The sequence below is a fragment of the Monomorium pharaonis genome, chromosome 3 (assembly GCF_013373865.1).
Source record: "Monomorium pharaonis isolate MP-MQ-018 chromosome 3, ASM1337386v2, whole genome shotgun sequence".
NCBI classification, from domain to species: domain Eukaryota; kingdom Metazoa; phylum Arthropoda; class Insecta; order Hymenoptera; family Formicidae; genus Monomorium; species Monomorium pharaonis.
This window is the reverse complement of record NC_050469.1, coordinates 5,091,882-5,108,018: the sequence shown is the minus strand read 5'-3', so window position 1 is coordinate 5,108,018 and position 16,137 is coordinate 5,091,882. Positions and strand designations below refer to the sequence as shown.

The following is a 16,137-nucleotide window of genomic DNA, read 5'->3' as shown; positions in this document are numbered from 1 at the left end:
TCTCTACAATCCTCCACAAATATTAAAAAAAATTACTTTTTTGTTACTAAGAGTTATCAACCGTCAACTGATTAGATCGAACCTGAGAGCAAATATTTTACATTAAAAGTACAAATAATTTACTTTTTTTTATATAGCTTACTTTTGGATAATTTTGTGATACTTTGCTATTTGTTACTAAAAAAAAATATGGATTATGCTTTTCTTTTTCAATATATAAATTACAAGATATTTATTAGTTTCAAATAGACTCTGATACTTTATTATTTTAGTTCAATTATATTTGATTATAATTTGGATAAGAATAGAAATTGGCGTAAAATATATATAGCAAGAAATATCATTATTCTGAATCTACATAGAATAAACATAGTTTATCTGTGTTGTTTATCATGTCTACGCTAGTCTTATTCGCGTCAATAATTCCCATAACTCTAATTTATCTAATTTCACGGCGATCGCCAGAGAAAAGAAATTACTTATGCGGATGAAATAGCCGACATTTCCTTCTCCGTTGCAGGGAGAAGACAAACAAAAAAGAGATATAAAGTATTTATAAGTTTTGTGAAAATTTTCGCCCGTCCGTCTCCGAAGGCTTCGTTCGCGCCAGCGTACATCGAGACTGAAGTCTTCTCGAAGATGCGCGTAGTCTTCATTGATTCTACCTTACCGTTTTCTTCTTTCGCGTTCTGTTTCCCGACCGGAGAGCTCGAACCCTGAGATGTAACTCGAGTTCCCAACCACGCGCAAATGTCATTTGTGGACGTGCCTTTGCGCGCGCGTACATCATCCCGTAACGTAGCTAACGGGTGTGCGATATCGAGAACGACGACGACGACGACGACAACGACACGTCGGCTGGTGCGTCTGTTTCCATGGTTACGATGGACGTGGAGCTAGGACCGTACGCCTCGTGCAACCCCCTTCGGCGCTGATGCGCGCAGGGGTTCGAGAGAGGTCCCGCCGAGAAAGGGGCTGGCCGCAGGCGAATTAAGAGTTTGAAAGGGCTCTATCTCCTCTACCCGGCCTTTTTCCTCCCTTTTGCCGTTCCCTTTCCTCCCCGGTACTCCCTCGCTCTCCCTCACGTGCCCTTCTTTGACGTCTCTCTCTTCGATTCTTCTCCTCTAATCACGGGTCGACGAGCGCCTTCGTCTTGCTGCACTGATGTGGGAGTAGCTGGATAGTCGAGTATCGTTAGTATCGAGCACCATCCGTTAACTCGGGAGTAATCGTGATTAAGGTCATGATTAGAGTTTGAACTCTGTATATTTAGGCAGATAATTTTATTAACTTAATGCTATAAGGAAACTTAATTATTGATTTTAAAAAATATCATAGATTTATTATATTCACATGAATAAAATCATTCAATGACGTTGCTATTATGATACAATAATACTTCGCAAAAACTTGTCTACACATTTTTTAAAACTTTAGCTTTTAGTAAGAAAAAAGTGCAAAAAAAAGAGAAAGAGAGAAAATATAAATAAAAAATATGTGAATATCTATTTAATAGAGATGTCATAATAAAATTTAATTTAAAGTTAATTTAAAGAAGAAAATTAGAAGTAATAAATGATATAAGGAATTTAAATAATAAATAACACATCAGTATTCAATAATATGTCAATATATTTCGTATTTTTATATACAGAATAATGAGAAGAATCGATTTAATAAAAGAAAGATTAAAAAAAGCATATAGTATTTTTTTTTAAATACAGTTGCAGTTGCATTTTACAAGTACATTGATTGCATTCGGACAGATATAATCACAATAATAGCTTATACTAAACATAAAGTTAGAGAGATATAATACAAGTATAGATAATTAATTAAAAATAATAGCAAAATTACTTCTGTTAAAATTTAAAGAGAAATTCATATTTAATTTGTCTTTATATGAGAATACTTTGCCTATAAAATATTCATTAAATATTCTCTAAATTATTCGCATCAATATTTTTATCTTACAGTTACTTGAGAATAATGACTTGGAGCAATCAATTAGAAGTCTGGCAATTTAAACCGGTTTACTGGTTTGCGAGACTCGTTTGTGTAAGCGTTAATGAATCGTTAGTTGGTAATTTAAGCAGGATGCATTTCCAATGCGTACGGATTGAACAGGATTAATGATCAATGACATATGATCCGCTGCATGCATTGCTTTGAGATGCACGTAATTGCGAAAACACTCTAGATTTCGTTGTAATCCTACATTTAATTATCAGTGAATTTTTTATAATATTTCCTTCTCTTTTCTCATTCTCTCATTATTCTTTTTTCTCTCTTTTTTTATAAAATTTATTTCAATTAAATTCTAGGAGGAAAATTGACTTTGTGTAAAGGAAATCTTGTAATTTCTTTATTATTATTGTGTGAATCGTTTTCTTTTTCTCATATTTTTCACATTGAGAATAGAATTTTACATTACGTTATAGTATATGTAAAACTAATACTATATAAATACATTCAATATTGTCTATTATCTATAATTATACATTTATGTAAATAATTTGTATAAAAAATGTAATAATTTATATATAATTAATATGATTTAAATAATTTTATATTTAATACTATATTAATATAATAATGCATCAATTAAAAACTTGAATTTTAAGAAATTATAATATTGAATAGTAAATTACAAAATATTGAATAGTACGTAATAAATATACACAGAAAAAAAGTAATATAATCAATAACATATGTAATTGCGGGATGCCAACTACATAAAATACTCAATACAATAATATTTACTGTTAATGCAAGTACAATGTTGATACTGCAATAGCATATATTATTGTATTGAGTATATCTGTTGGCAGCCCGCAACTACATATCTTATTGGATATATTACATTTTTTTTCAGTGTAAATGTAGCAAGAAAATTAGAATTGTGATATATGTTAAATTTAAGAGCACTGTTTTTGTATTTATTAATCTTAATAAAAATAATAATGTTATAATTAGTGTCGATAAAATTTTAATGTATTAAATGTCAAGTTATTAGTAGAGATGAATAAATATTTAAAATGCAAATTTGCTTGATATATGCGTCCATCTTGACTATATTTTTGATAAGATATTTGCATGTGTTTATTTTCCAACTACTCGTTAAAACCGGGCGTGTAAAAGTTTATAGATACAATCAGGATTTTTTTCGCAAATATATATATGCAGAAGAAAAACAGGTTTATAAATATCCACGGTGATTGGCCCTTTAACGATAAGAAAAATAAACGCTGCAACTCGCGCAGGAGATTCGCCGTATCGAATATCATACGTTGATTTATGTACCGAGCACAAGCAATCGTAATTAAGGGGTTTGTAGTCCGAGTAATACGAGCAGGACGGTATATGCTCTTGCAATACGGTCCGATCAGTAATTGCGTTTGATACGGTGCTGTGAAAGTTTATACGCGCGGACACACCGACCGGCGCCGCCGACAGAATTGCTTTTTAACATTCGGCGGTTTAATTATGTGTGGGTGCAGTGAAGCAAAATCGTACCGTGCACATTGAGAATGCTATCGAACGTATCATTATCACGATAACTGGCACCGTTTAATTGCATCGCTTCTTCCGTCCGGCATGAGTAAAATTGTCGTACTTGAGCGCATATTGCATACTATAGTTATTTCTGCCGTGCAATAAATTATTGCGCGAATACGTAAGGATTTCATAAACAAGATCGGTAAAATTTTAAAAGCTTCGGATCATATTCGTATAAGACCTGGTCTACAATAGCTGGAGTAAAAAGTAAGGTAATTTCCTTCTACACTGTGATTGCCGAGCGTTCAGAAAAGCAGGAGTAAAAGTAAGACGAAATGAAAATAATTTATTTCGCTTACGTCCTTACGTCAGATTTCTTACACTGGATTAACCCTTTTACGCCTATAAGTCTTACTTCTTACTCCCTGCTTACTCCAGCTATTGTAGACTAGGCTTAAATAAAAAGAGTAGAACGCGTCGAAAAATGCAAGGCGCGAAGACGTGATGTTACGAGAAAAGAATTGACAATTAGAATGCATTATGCCTCGATATATTTTCATGAGATTCCTCTAATGATATTATTTCTTTCTGAAATAAAAGATGCGAATTAGATTTTAGCAAAGGAAGGAACTTATTGCATAAATGTAGCTCCTAATAATTTTTACTTTAATGGCAAGTACATAACTTATAATTTCTTCTTTTCTCTTGATGAAAATGCTTCAGGTAATTTGAAATATAAAATTCTATTTTATGTGTTGTAATATAAGAGACTGATCTAAAAAGAATCAGACAATATACATATACTAATACATCGGAATATATAAAATTATATTATACATCTAGAAAAATAATATTTACTAAAAATTCTATTGTATATATATTATTAATATATTTATATAAAATATATTCAGTGCTTTGTGTAATACATCTTTTAAATTAAAAATAAATCTCATAGTTTAAAAATAATCTGTAAAAAAATAAAAACTGTAATAAAAAATACTTTAGTAATTAAAGTGGTAAAGACATCTACCTCAAAAAGTCAGGAGGATTTTATAGGTTTGTTCTCTGATTAAAGTCATTATTTTTTGCAATAAATTCTTTATAATAATTGGAGGGGGGGAAGAGGCAAGTTTCTCATTGGCATCATTGTTATTTTAAATTATATCATTATTATTAAATTGATAGTTGATTTAATATTGTGATATTACTATTTTTGTTCAACTTAAAACTGTTTCAAGACAAGATAAATCTATCAGCGTGTAGAGCATTATGAATTTGAAAATGTAATAAAATCATACAAGAAATATTGATTGTAATTGTTGATATTTTTAAATAATTTTATTTCTTTTTCCATTTAAATAAAAATGTAGATATACGAACTTGACGTCGACTAATGGCGTCACATACTACCAATATGTTATAGTTCAACGAGGCTACTTTTAATAAGTTTAACAGTTTAATAAGACATTTGTAAATCTTTGTTTAATTTTTGTTTTCAACGATTTTATACCCTACATTATACCTACAGTTCAATATACAATTAAACATATAATTTATGGATTTCATTAATCTCATTATACGTTAATATAATTTCGTTATCCTTATTAATATTACGATAACGTCATTAAATGCATTCTCATTTCCCACTTTTCTTTTATTCATAAAATGTTGCTTAAATTATTTTAGGATCAATAAATTTTATCTTTTATATTTCAAAAATTTGTATCTTTAAAACGTTCTTGAAAAAGGTTCGTGGTCGCACGATGACACGATAAATTCTCCTCCTTTTAGGTATCAAACATATTCGTGGGCCTTTGGGACGTTCGTAGGCTCTACAAATTATGTCTACCAGTGCCCGAGGGATAAAACGACCCGGGTTAACGTACCATCAACGAACGGGGCACGAATCGCGATGATGATTTTGTCCGCCTCTCCGTCCTCGCGGAGAACGAAGCTCGCAAAGCTTCCCGCGGTGCAGACAGAGCCCCGTGTCACTACTTCCGCGAGCATACGATATATCATCGATGCGGCAGAAGCTTTTAAGCTGTCCTGAAAATACCGGTCGGCTGTACGAGTTATTAATGTCCCGCCTCCTTATAAAGTACTCAATTTTCGTTCTGTAAGGAGGAGAAATATTAGCCGTAATACGGCGACCGCCGCACAACGAAAACGCCGCAGTATATCAGCGACGACGAAAATTACAGCGCCGACAAAGATGTTAATATCGGTGAACCGGGAAGTTCGGGTCTCTGCTCTACGGACGCGCTTACGCTTGCATTCGCGGAGTACATTGTTTTGACAAAAGGCGAACACCATGGCGAACTTTATAGAGGACTTTGTGCGAAACTCGGTGATAGTCGCCAGTGGAAGCGCACTGTCCTTGGACGATACGTGCGCGATAAATTGAACACACCGCCGAGAAACTGAAAAGCAGTTTGATACCAACTCTCTTGCCATGACATAATTTTATTGTTTCAATGTTGCTTGTTTAACATCTCTATTTCTATAATACTAAAATTGATTTCGGCATTACTATGTTCAATTTAACTCGTTTAATCGAGATTTGCCTTTGCAAATAAATGTTATGTGAGAGGTTTCATGTGAAAACTTTGTAGCGCAATTTATTAAGATGTCATTCTAGATCAGTAAAGACAGAATCTCAGTTTAATAACAGCACGTAAGATATAACTGTTACAATGATGGAAATATATGATGCAGTGAATTGAAATTAGGCGTCACGAAAATGTCACCACGTATCGTAAAAGTATTATAAGCGCATACAAAACCCGAGAATTCCACGATTTATCTTTTGCGCGGCGGAACTTGCATTTTGATTGCTTTCTGGATGTATGGAGCAACAGTGGAACTTGGCCAGTAATGGCACGATGGTGTGGGGATCATTCATGAGGACGTGAACTTTTCCCGTTGAGCTGGCGTATGCAAAACTCGCGGTCCGCGGGTGGTACTCCCGGGGATGATTCTGAATCCCTGCGTTGCCGAAGAATACATGGAGGTCACACACTTTAAGGAAACTTTTCATCTGAGAGTCCTTCCTACGGCATCGGCATTCGGTTCCTTTCATACCCCACGCCGCGCCAGGGAGAAGCTTGTTTATAGCACCCTGTAGATATCGTAAAATAGGAAATAGCACCCCGGGGGCGAGACGGAGTTTTCCCCGAGACGTGATTGGAGTTAAGACAAGTCCTTCTGTCCGCCGGCGTCGAGGCCGTGCGTCGCTCCTTGTCGCCCTAGACCGAAAAATAAAGCATCAACGTCACCGGTCTCGAAGTTATTTTAGTGAACGCGACGGAAAGAAGCAATGTCGCTTTTTAAGCGCGCATTTGTCCTCGTTGACTTTTTGCCCGCGCCAGATGTCGTAGCCCAGCTAATTGTAACCGATCACCGTTTGCTTTAAACCCTAGGCTAACAAGTGAATGCTCTTTAGAGGGGTCTAAATTATTCAAATTTCTGCCCGTTTATAGTGCATGTCCGTTTAAACCGCGTGTCCGCTAAAATGCTGTTCTAAGAGTAACTTTTCACTAACTAAAATCAATTATAAACTTATACTAACAGGATAACAATGAGGTTTTATTTATAATAAAATTACTTAGCGTCTTAAAAACTGTTTGGAATATCTATATTAAGATACATATAGATTCTAAGATTAATGTATAACACATTCTTGGAGTGACTTGTAAACTCCAAAATTTGCTGTAATATTCCCAAAAACTTTAATCGCCAAGAGCGGTTTTGAATAATGTCAATCAACTTTGTGTAAGATGAGAGATAATAATTTATAGCAGTAACATATTAATTATTTAATAATAATAAAAATTAACAGTTGCTGCAAAATTATTATCAAAAAACAAGTTTAAGTTACTTAAGTTATATATACGTATAATTATAGATGATAATATTATATAAAGAATATTTGTAATTATACTGTAATAAATATGTGTAATTATAAAAATATTTGTAGAAATATTTGTAATTTGAATATTATATAAAGAATATTTGTGTTGTTCCACTTATTATTAGTCGTTTGTTTAAAGCCCGTATTTTAGTAGTAGTCATACGAATCTCTCATCACAAGAGTCAGATGAAATATTTACAATAAACATTTTATTCGCATTTTCTAGCAGAAACGCGATTATAAATACAGGTTTGAAATTTTCTTCCCATTTGACTTCGTAAATTCTTTATTTTAATTTGTTAAAAATAACTTTATTTAAGTTGTTTTATATTATATAAACGCAAGTGAATGATGTATATAATTAAATAAGAGTGATGTTATTTTACAAAATATACTACGGCTTTTTCTACTTTAATGTTTGCAAATCATGTAAATTGTATAATGAAGCAAATGTAAATGCTGATCTAATTAACCTATATGAAAATGTATCACAAAATGAAATGTACTTTGCATTTTACATATCTAATTGACTCGAAACATATGAGAAATATAAGGAGCAAAATTCGTGATGTGAATTATGATATGTATATTTGCACAAATTTATATTCACTACATACAACTATGGAGAACCTAGAGAACACAGTTACTATCCCATGCTTACTCACAATTTACAAATAAATCTTGAATTATTTAAAAAAATACTCAATGATAATTGTCTTTCATAAAAAATACAAACCATTAAAACAAATGGTTATGTTTTAACAGAACACTTTAAAAAATAATCTTACTTTAACAAAAATTATGTGTGTAAAGTTTAACTGAGATAGATAAATAATTAGCAAATATTGTGGTATATATATGTATTGCACTTAATCAATCTAGCTGATAGTAGCAGAATTTTCAAATTCTATACGTGACAGCGTATTCTAAAAATTCTAGTAGATACAAAAATTAGTGATACATTTTGGTACATAATATCAAGAAATCTGTCTATGTCAGCAAACATTTTTTTTAAATAAATGTCTATCCTGAGACATATACATGATAGGTAGAGACGTGTTAAAAAGAACCACAAACACTTAAAAATGTTGTGAGGTTTAGGAATCAGAAAAGAATTCATACAAAAAAATACGAGACCTCTTGCAAAAAATACAAAGGGAAAAGTTTTTACGCAACTTTTTTAAAACATAACTGGTTAAAGAAGCGGTTTTTTGTAAGTTAAAATCCATAAATACAAGAAAATAATAAAACCTTATTTTTTATTTAATTTGAACAATTTTGAAAACTTTTATTGGCTATGATATATTATTTAAAATATAACGTTTACAAAGAAAAAGATAAAAAAGTTTAAGAAATAATATTTTGTAACATTTTTGTTTATAAGAAATATATTATACATATGAAACAAATTGTATGTTTTTTAATATTTTATATTATCTAAATAACAATTGCATATGTGTGCATATGTGTGCATAAGGAATTTATCGTTGTGTTTATTAAAAAAAAAGAAAAATAGAAATAAACTTTAGTTTTCGTTCTAACAGCTTTCCATTTATTTATATAAAAAATGCATATACATTTTGTTTTTATTAATATTTTTATTCTTATAGATTAGCATTTTGCTTCTATGTTTTCTTAAACGTTCACAGAACTTAATTAAAAAGGCGCAAAAAGAGATAATGTTTTGTAAAATTTTTAAGGAGAAATTAATTTCATATTACGTGTTACACCGGTATTATTTTTCATTATTTTAAGAATTTATTAATATTAGAGTTTACAATAAATTTCTTTTAATTTTTTTTTAACAATACATAATTTTCAATTTTCTTACTGATTTGAATCAAACATGCATATACATAAATAATCTTGTTCTTATTTTTAACATTTTCCTCTTAGATTATTATAGATATCTTGTTTTGTTAAACGTTCATAAAATTGTCGCTTATAACATGAAGTATGATTGAGAACTTAACTCACAAATTTAAACATTTGTGTACTTACTCAGGCTGAAAATTGACTAATTAAAATACATTAAGTAACAAAATATTTTTAAAAATATGGTTTCTAAATCTAAAGTAAAAAGTCAGTCAAAAATTGCACAAGTTCAATTTTTATTATTTTAGAGTGACATTTTGTTAAAACGGGATTAGACATTTTGAGGCCTAAGGCGCAAATAGAAATAAAATCTATTAATAAAAAAATTTTGTAATGATTTATTGACATGTAAAATAAATTAAGAAATAATATTAATTAGTGATATTTAATATATATATTAGTTTTAATTTAATAAAATATATAAATTATGTATAACCGTTGGTAACCAATGAATTAAAATAGTTAAAAATTTATATTATTATTTTTTAACTTTTTCAATTTTGTATACATAAATTAAGTGTCTTGCTTGTCATACTTCCTTAGTTCTAGTTCTACATTTTATTTTACGAGTTTTAGAGAGTGGATTTAGTTTCATTTTTATACTAACAGAATTTGCAAATTAGTAGTAGAATTATAAATTATCAACTTATTGAATAATTATTTCTACACAAAAACCTTAAAAGAAGACTGATAAGTTTATTAAGGTAATCGGCATGCTTAAGAGACTACATTAACACACGATGCTGTTTAACTTTGTATAATTCGGAATACAACGAAACAGAATGTAAAATAACAGAAAAGTGTACATACATATATTCATGTGGCAATACACCTAAGTTTAAAAAGCATGAGAAAATACGTACAATTCAACGTTAAAATATACTTTGAAAAAGTTTTAAAATGTTGGAAAGAATAAAAATGCTTTCAACAAACATTGGTGTCGTGTATTTATATGATATTAGCACCACTGCATAATTGCAGGCTATTAAACACGTGATTCTATAAGTAAATTCAATAAAATTCCTCCATCTTATAATTACGAGTGGCTATAATATAAATACCATCTTCTCTATTACAGTATACAGAAACGCTTGATTTAACTCGATCATATATGCTTGTTGCTTAATTTGAGTAATAAAACATCAATCATTTTTCTCAGTGTGTTTAAAAAATTTTTTTTTCATCTTTAAAACCTTATATATGTATGTGTATGTGTGTCTCCGTTTGCAATTATTCTAGAGGAAAATAAGAACTCTTAAGAAGTAACGCGTCTATTTACGTCTTAAAATGCACGCTACAGACGTATATACAGCTAAATCTATATCAGTGGCCGCAAATGTGTTGAGCTTTGAATCCGTGGATTCGCTAAGCCGATTGATCGTGCGAATCAATCATCCCTGCATGATCACATCTTGCGGGATCACGCTTGATCGGCGTCGCATTCTCTCTCTCTCTCTCTCTTATGCTCGGAGCATCTTTGAATTCCGCGCCCCAGCTCGGCCGTTCTCGGTTACGCTCGGCTCTCGCGCGAACACGAGCGGTTTCACTCCGCCGCGCGCCGCGATTTCGAGAAAATCGGAGAACGGTCCGGGAATATGAATTTCTCGCGATAACTTCCTTCCGACGTGAGACTTCTCGTGAAAAACGAATCGAGTCCGTACGCGCCAAATCGCGACGCGCGGAAGACGGAAGGTCCACTTGTCGCGAATCGTTTCCTAGATGTCAGTGCACAGAGTGCAGCTCGCGTATGAGCGTCAGTGCTTCGCATTTCGCGCCGATCGCCGGTCGAGGTGAGTTCAGCTCGTCGTCCCGCGCTCCGTCGCGGCTCTAATCGTCGTCGGGAGCGAGTCGTGCGCCCGTCCGGAGTGCCGGGGGTGACGGTCTACCCGGGTGCCCATCGGTGAATCATGAAATCGCGAAATCGCAGGTTCTCCGCGACCGCACGGGCGCGAAATCACGTTGTTGAAATCGCGGTGGTGTCATGGCGGTTCGCGTTCCCCTCCTCTCCCCCCGCTCGCGAGATGGCGAGTCATCGTCGCGTTGTGTCGTATTACGTTAACGTGCATTCGTCGTGAGTGCGTCCTGCTTCCTGTGTCGACGAGAACGAGGATCTTTCGAAAAAACCGTTGGAGCTGCGATGCCCGGAAGGTGGAGGGTCCACTTGTCGCTAACCGTTTCCTAGATGTTAGTGCACCGAGAGTAGTTCGTGTACGAGCGTAAGTGGCGTTAGTGCTCCACTGCTCCGCGTTTCGCGCCGATCGCCGGTCGAGGCAAGTTCAGCTCGTCCTCCCGCGCTCCGTCGCGACTCTAATCGTCGTCGGGAGCGAGTCGTACGCGCGTCCGGAGTGCCGGGGGTGACGGTCTACCCGGGTGCCGATCGGTGAATCGTGAAATCGCGAAATCGCAGGTTCTCCGCGACCGCACGGGCGCGAAATCGCGTTGTTGAAATCGCGGTGGTGTCATGGCGGTTCGCGTCTCGTCGTCCCCCTCCTCTCCCCCCGCTCGCGAGGTGGCGAGTCCATCGTCGCGTTGTGTCGTATTACGTTAACGTGCGTTCGTGTGAGTGCGTCCTGCTTCCTGTGTCGACGAGAATGAGGATCTTTCGAAAAAACCGTTGGAGCTGCGATGCCCGGAAGGTGGAGAGTCCACTTGTCGCAAATAGTTTCCTAGATGTTAGTGCACCGAGAGCAGTTCGCGTACGAGTGTAAGTGGCGTTAGTGCTCCGCGTTTCGCGCCAATCGCCGGTCGAGGCAAGTTCAGCTCGTCCTCCCGCGCTCCGTCGCGACTCTAATCGTCGTCGGGAGCGAGTCGTACGCGCGTCCGGAGTGCCGGGGGTGACGGTCTACCCGGGTGCCGATCGGTGAATCGTGAAATCGCGAAATCGCAGGTTCTCCGCGACCGCACGGGCGCGAAATCGCATTGCTGAAATCGCGGTGGTGTCATGGCGGTTCGCGTCTCGTCGTCCCCCTCTCCTCTCCCCCGCTCGCGAGGTGTCGAGTCATCGTCGCGTTGCACCGTGTTTACGTTAACGTGTGTTCGTCGTGAGTGCATCCTGCTTCCTGTGTCGACGAGAACAAGGATTATCGGAGAAAACCGTTGGGGCCGACGCAGATTGCGAGCATCAAGGTCATCCGGACGGTAAGTAAACGTGTCACTTAACTTGAATTTCTTGCGAACTTGTCTCCCTCGCAAATGATCGAGAAGCAAACGTTTCGTCCTCGGTTTCAACGTGAATCCGACGAATCTTTGTTACTCGAGGAGTTTGCGGAGGGATCCAGAGCTGTAGCTGCTTGCCGACTATAATCGCGTGCCGATTTGAATGCTTGAGTAATTACACGATAACCTAACCTAACCTAACCTAACTCGACTTAATTCTACGAAATGTTTATTTGGCGACGATAGCGATAACTCAATGCTTCCCGTGTTGACGTGTCGTTGAGTCTTTCGGTCTGAGAAAAATCTGTATTTCCTTATACATATACTCGAATATCAGCTGCGTGAAGTTGGCTACCTCACAAGTAAAAATAATTATAGCCATTGGATTTTTAATTGTGATGGGGTCAATCTCACACAGCTCCGAATATCTGCGGATTCTCTCCGAATTCGGGAAATATTATATTTCATTTACGTTTTTCTTTATCTGATAGTTAATTAATAATTGACCCAATTATTCTCGTCGAAATAATCAGCGTTTTATTGCTGCTTGCCGTTGATATACGCGCTGGTATGTAACGATCTGAGAAAATACGCGTTATCCCTACATTGAGAAAAAGTATACATCAAGAAAGTCGCATTTACATCTCGCGCAGACACACAGCGTCGGGAGAATCGCAATGACGGGAGGTGAAAGAAAGGGGAGAAGCAGGAGATAATTGAAAACGATAGGGATAATTATCGCGGAGAGAGAGAGAGAGAGAAAGAGAGAGAGAGAGGGAGAGAGAGAGAGAGAGAAAGAGGAAGAGAGAAAGAGAGTTTCGTCACATTTTAATTTATCATACAGCCACATTTTATCTACGGGGGTAATCGAGGAGGAGCGGGGCTCGTCGGAGTTCCAGAAGCCGCGAGCTCGGTCGGCCCGAACATCTCGATAATAATATCGTAAGCATCCCCCGATCCGTGATTCGCGCTCTCGGTCCCGACTCCGACGGTAGAGCGGTGGAATATACACACGTACACATGCACACATACAAACATACATACACGGAGATCGTAGCGTAGAGAAGCGAGCGCCTAGGGTGGCGTCGTCCTTCTTCTCACCGGAGCGCGGAGGGTTCAAGGGAGAGGGGGAAGGGGTGGCGGGCGACGGGCGAGGAGGGGAGAAGCGCGGGCGGCGTGCGGCGGCGCCCGCGTCGATGGTGGGGTCGGCGCGGCAGGGGAAACGTTAGCACGCGGGTTGCCGGGAGCGAGAGGCAGGCAGGCAGGCAGGCAGGCAGGGGTAACGGCCACCACGCCGGTAGGGGTGGCGGTGAATCCCTCGAAAGTCCGACGGTGCTTCTCTCTCCACTCTCAGTCCCGAGAGCGGAGTCAGAGAGGCGGGAGAGCGCACTCGAAGCTCGTACGCTCGTACGCTCGCTCGCTCGTTCGCTCGCTCGCGTTCCGCTTCGCGTTCGTTCCCCGACGTTTCGTTCGCGTTCCGTGCTCCTTCACGTTGACGACGCGACCGAGGGTGTTGTGGAATCCGCGCTTCTCGGCAGCATCCGCTGAGTACCAAAGTGCGTCGAATGATGCTCGCCCTTCGCGCTGTGCTAGGGGCGGACTGATCTCATCTTCGCGAGGGAAAGATCGCTCTCGCGCGCATGCTGCGCGTGTCTGCCTCCCGGTGAGAGCGATTGTTCGCGCGGAGGACGATTCGAAGAGAGAGAGAGGGAGAGAAAGAAAGGGTTCGTCGTTGATCGCCTTGGTCGCGAGAGTCTTTCTCGAGAGTGGAAACGTTGAGAGTGTGATCGATCGTCACGTGTTCTCCGCTGCTCCAGACGGCCGCCGGAATTCGCGTGCCGATCGCGGAGGCCCGTCACGTGCCTCTCGCGAACGAGGGAGGGTGTGCGGGGAGGTCACGAGTCCTCTCGTCGGCTCTCGATTATCCTCGCGGACTCGGACGCGCTTCGATTTTCGTGCCTCCCTCTCTCTCTTTTTTATTTTTTTATTTTTCGCTTTAATTCACCTCCAGCACGGGGAGCGTTTTAGCGCGCGCTTTCGAAACGCGACGACCGTGTCCGCGTCCGCTACGCGAATTACGCGCGCGTTCCCCCGTTCTCCTCCTCTGGAAAAGAGTGCACCGCGCGAGTTTGCCGTTTGACGTGAATGGGATTTATACGGGCGTCCTTAAAATAAACGCTGTCGAGATACCCTCGTTTTTTCTCCTTTTTTTCCGAATGTCATTTCGTCCGCCGGCCGTGCCGAGGGGTAGGAAGGACAAGGGTGAGGAAGAGAGAGAGAGAAGGAGAGAGAGGGAGAACGCGGTGCGGGCTCAGACTCCCGTCTGACGAGATCTGCGGGAACAATCGCGGAGCAGCGCAGGAACAACACGCGAGCGAGATAGCAATTCCTCATTCTAGGGTCGTCCTCGTCCTCGCCCTCGTCCTCGTCCTCGTTCTCGTCCTCGCCTTCGTCGTCGTCGTCGTCGTCGACGGGACAAAGCGGCCGCGCGCGCGGCATACATATGCACGAGGGACTTTGTGTATCCGGTTTGCGGGCCGGTGATTACAGGTGGGAATAAACCGATACCGAGATACGCGCGCCGTGACCTACTTCCGTCCAAGTTTCGGACGTTCCCCCCCCCCCCCGTGTGTGTGTGTGTGTGTGTGTGTGTGTGTGTGTGTGTGTGTGTGTGTGTGTGTGTGTGTCGACGGCGAGGCGAGATTTCCACCTATCCTCCCGGCCCCCTAATACGAAATATCAACATTTGCACATCGGGACGCGTGCAAAGGCGACGACGAAAGTTTGGAGACGTTAATTTTACGGGCGACACGCGAATATGGAAATATATACCGCGCGAACTTTCGGAGTGTAACAGCGCGCCGTCCCGGAGTCATCTGTTGTTTCAGAATGTGGCCTGCGAAAATCGCCGGCGCGATCGCAAAAGGGAAAAAGAGGGAGAGAGGGGGAAAAAAAGGGAAAACACTCGACGAGATCAAGGGAGAGACGAGATCAACGGTTTCTCAGTTTTATCTCGCAGCGATAATATCGCGTTTTACTTTCTGCATTTACTCGGATGTCCTCCCGATATTATTTCGAGTGAACATTGCCGAGGTGATATCAGCGAGACGATAATTTACGGCTGTTTTTTTAAATATTCGAAGCACCCGCGGGAGAGAGAGATAGAGAGAGAGAGAGAGACAGAGAGAGAGAGAGAGTGTGTGTGTGTGTGTGTGTCGGTGTATCAATCCACAAGTACGACCGACCTGCCGGGGACGATCAATTTAAAAGGCCGTCCGTTTGCGCGAAACGCGAGGATGATTTATGTGTCCACGTCCGACGCGAATAACGCACCCTCGCTCGCTCGCTCGCTCGCTCACGATCCCAGCGCGAAATTATCCGAGATATCTCAATTAGGCGCGTAAATCATTACTCGATTCGAAAGCCGAACGATAAATGATTCGCGCTGTATCCGCATTTTCCCCGACAACGGGATATGATTTTCCACGGAATTGCACGGGCGCGCGCGCGAAATGAAAGCGGAGACACGTCGCCGTAAATCAGCGATCGTCTCCGATTCGCTGGCGATCGGTGCGATTATTTCAGACGGGAAATCCCGCGAAATCCTATTAAGGACCGCGGCTCGATCGACCGTGATTGCGTGAAATGCAATGGCGATCGCGGGAGAGGGAAAGGAGAGGGGGAGAGGGGTATAT

General features: G+C 39.2%; 1 protein-coding gene across 6 annotated transcripts in view; it reads left to right on the top strand.

The window, feature by feature from the left end:
- Nucleotides 1–13,767: 13,767 nt before the first annotated feature.
- The window catches only part of LOC105838083 (hemicentin-2), a 361,527-nt gene continuing 359,157 nt past the window's right edge, over nucleotides 13,768–16,137 (top strand). For 3 of the 6 annotated variants that reach the window (XM_028191705.2, XM_036284191.1, XM_028191696.2), the window contains exon 1: nucleotides 13,768–14,105. The gene's annotated coding sequence lies outside the window, so the exon portion shown is untranslated. The other 3 variants (XM_028191695.2, XM_036284190.1, XM_028191698.2) reach the window with 3 other exon arrangements.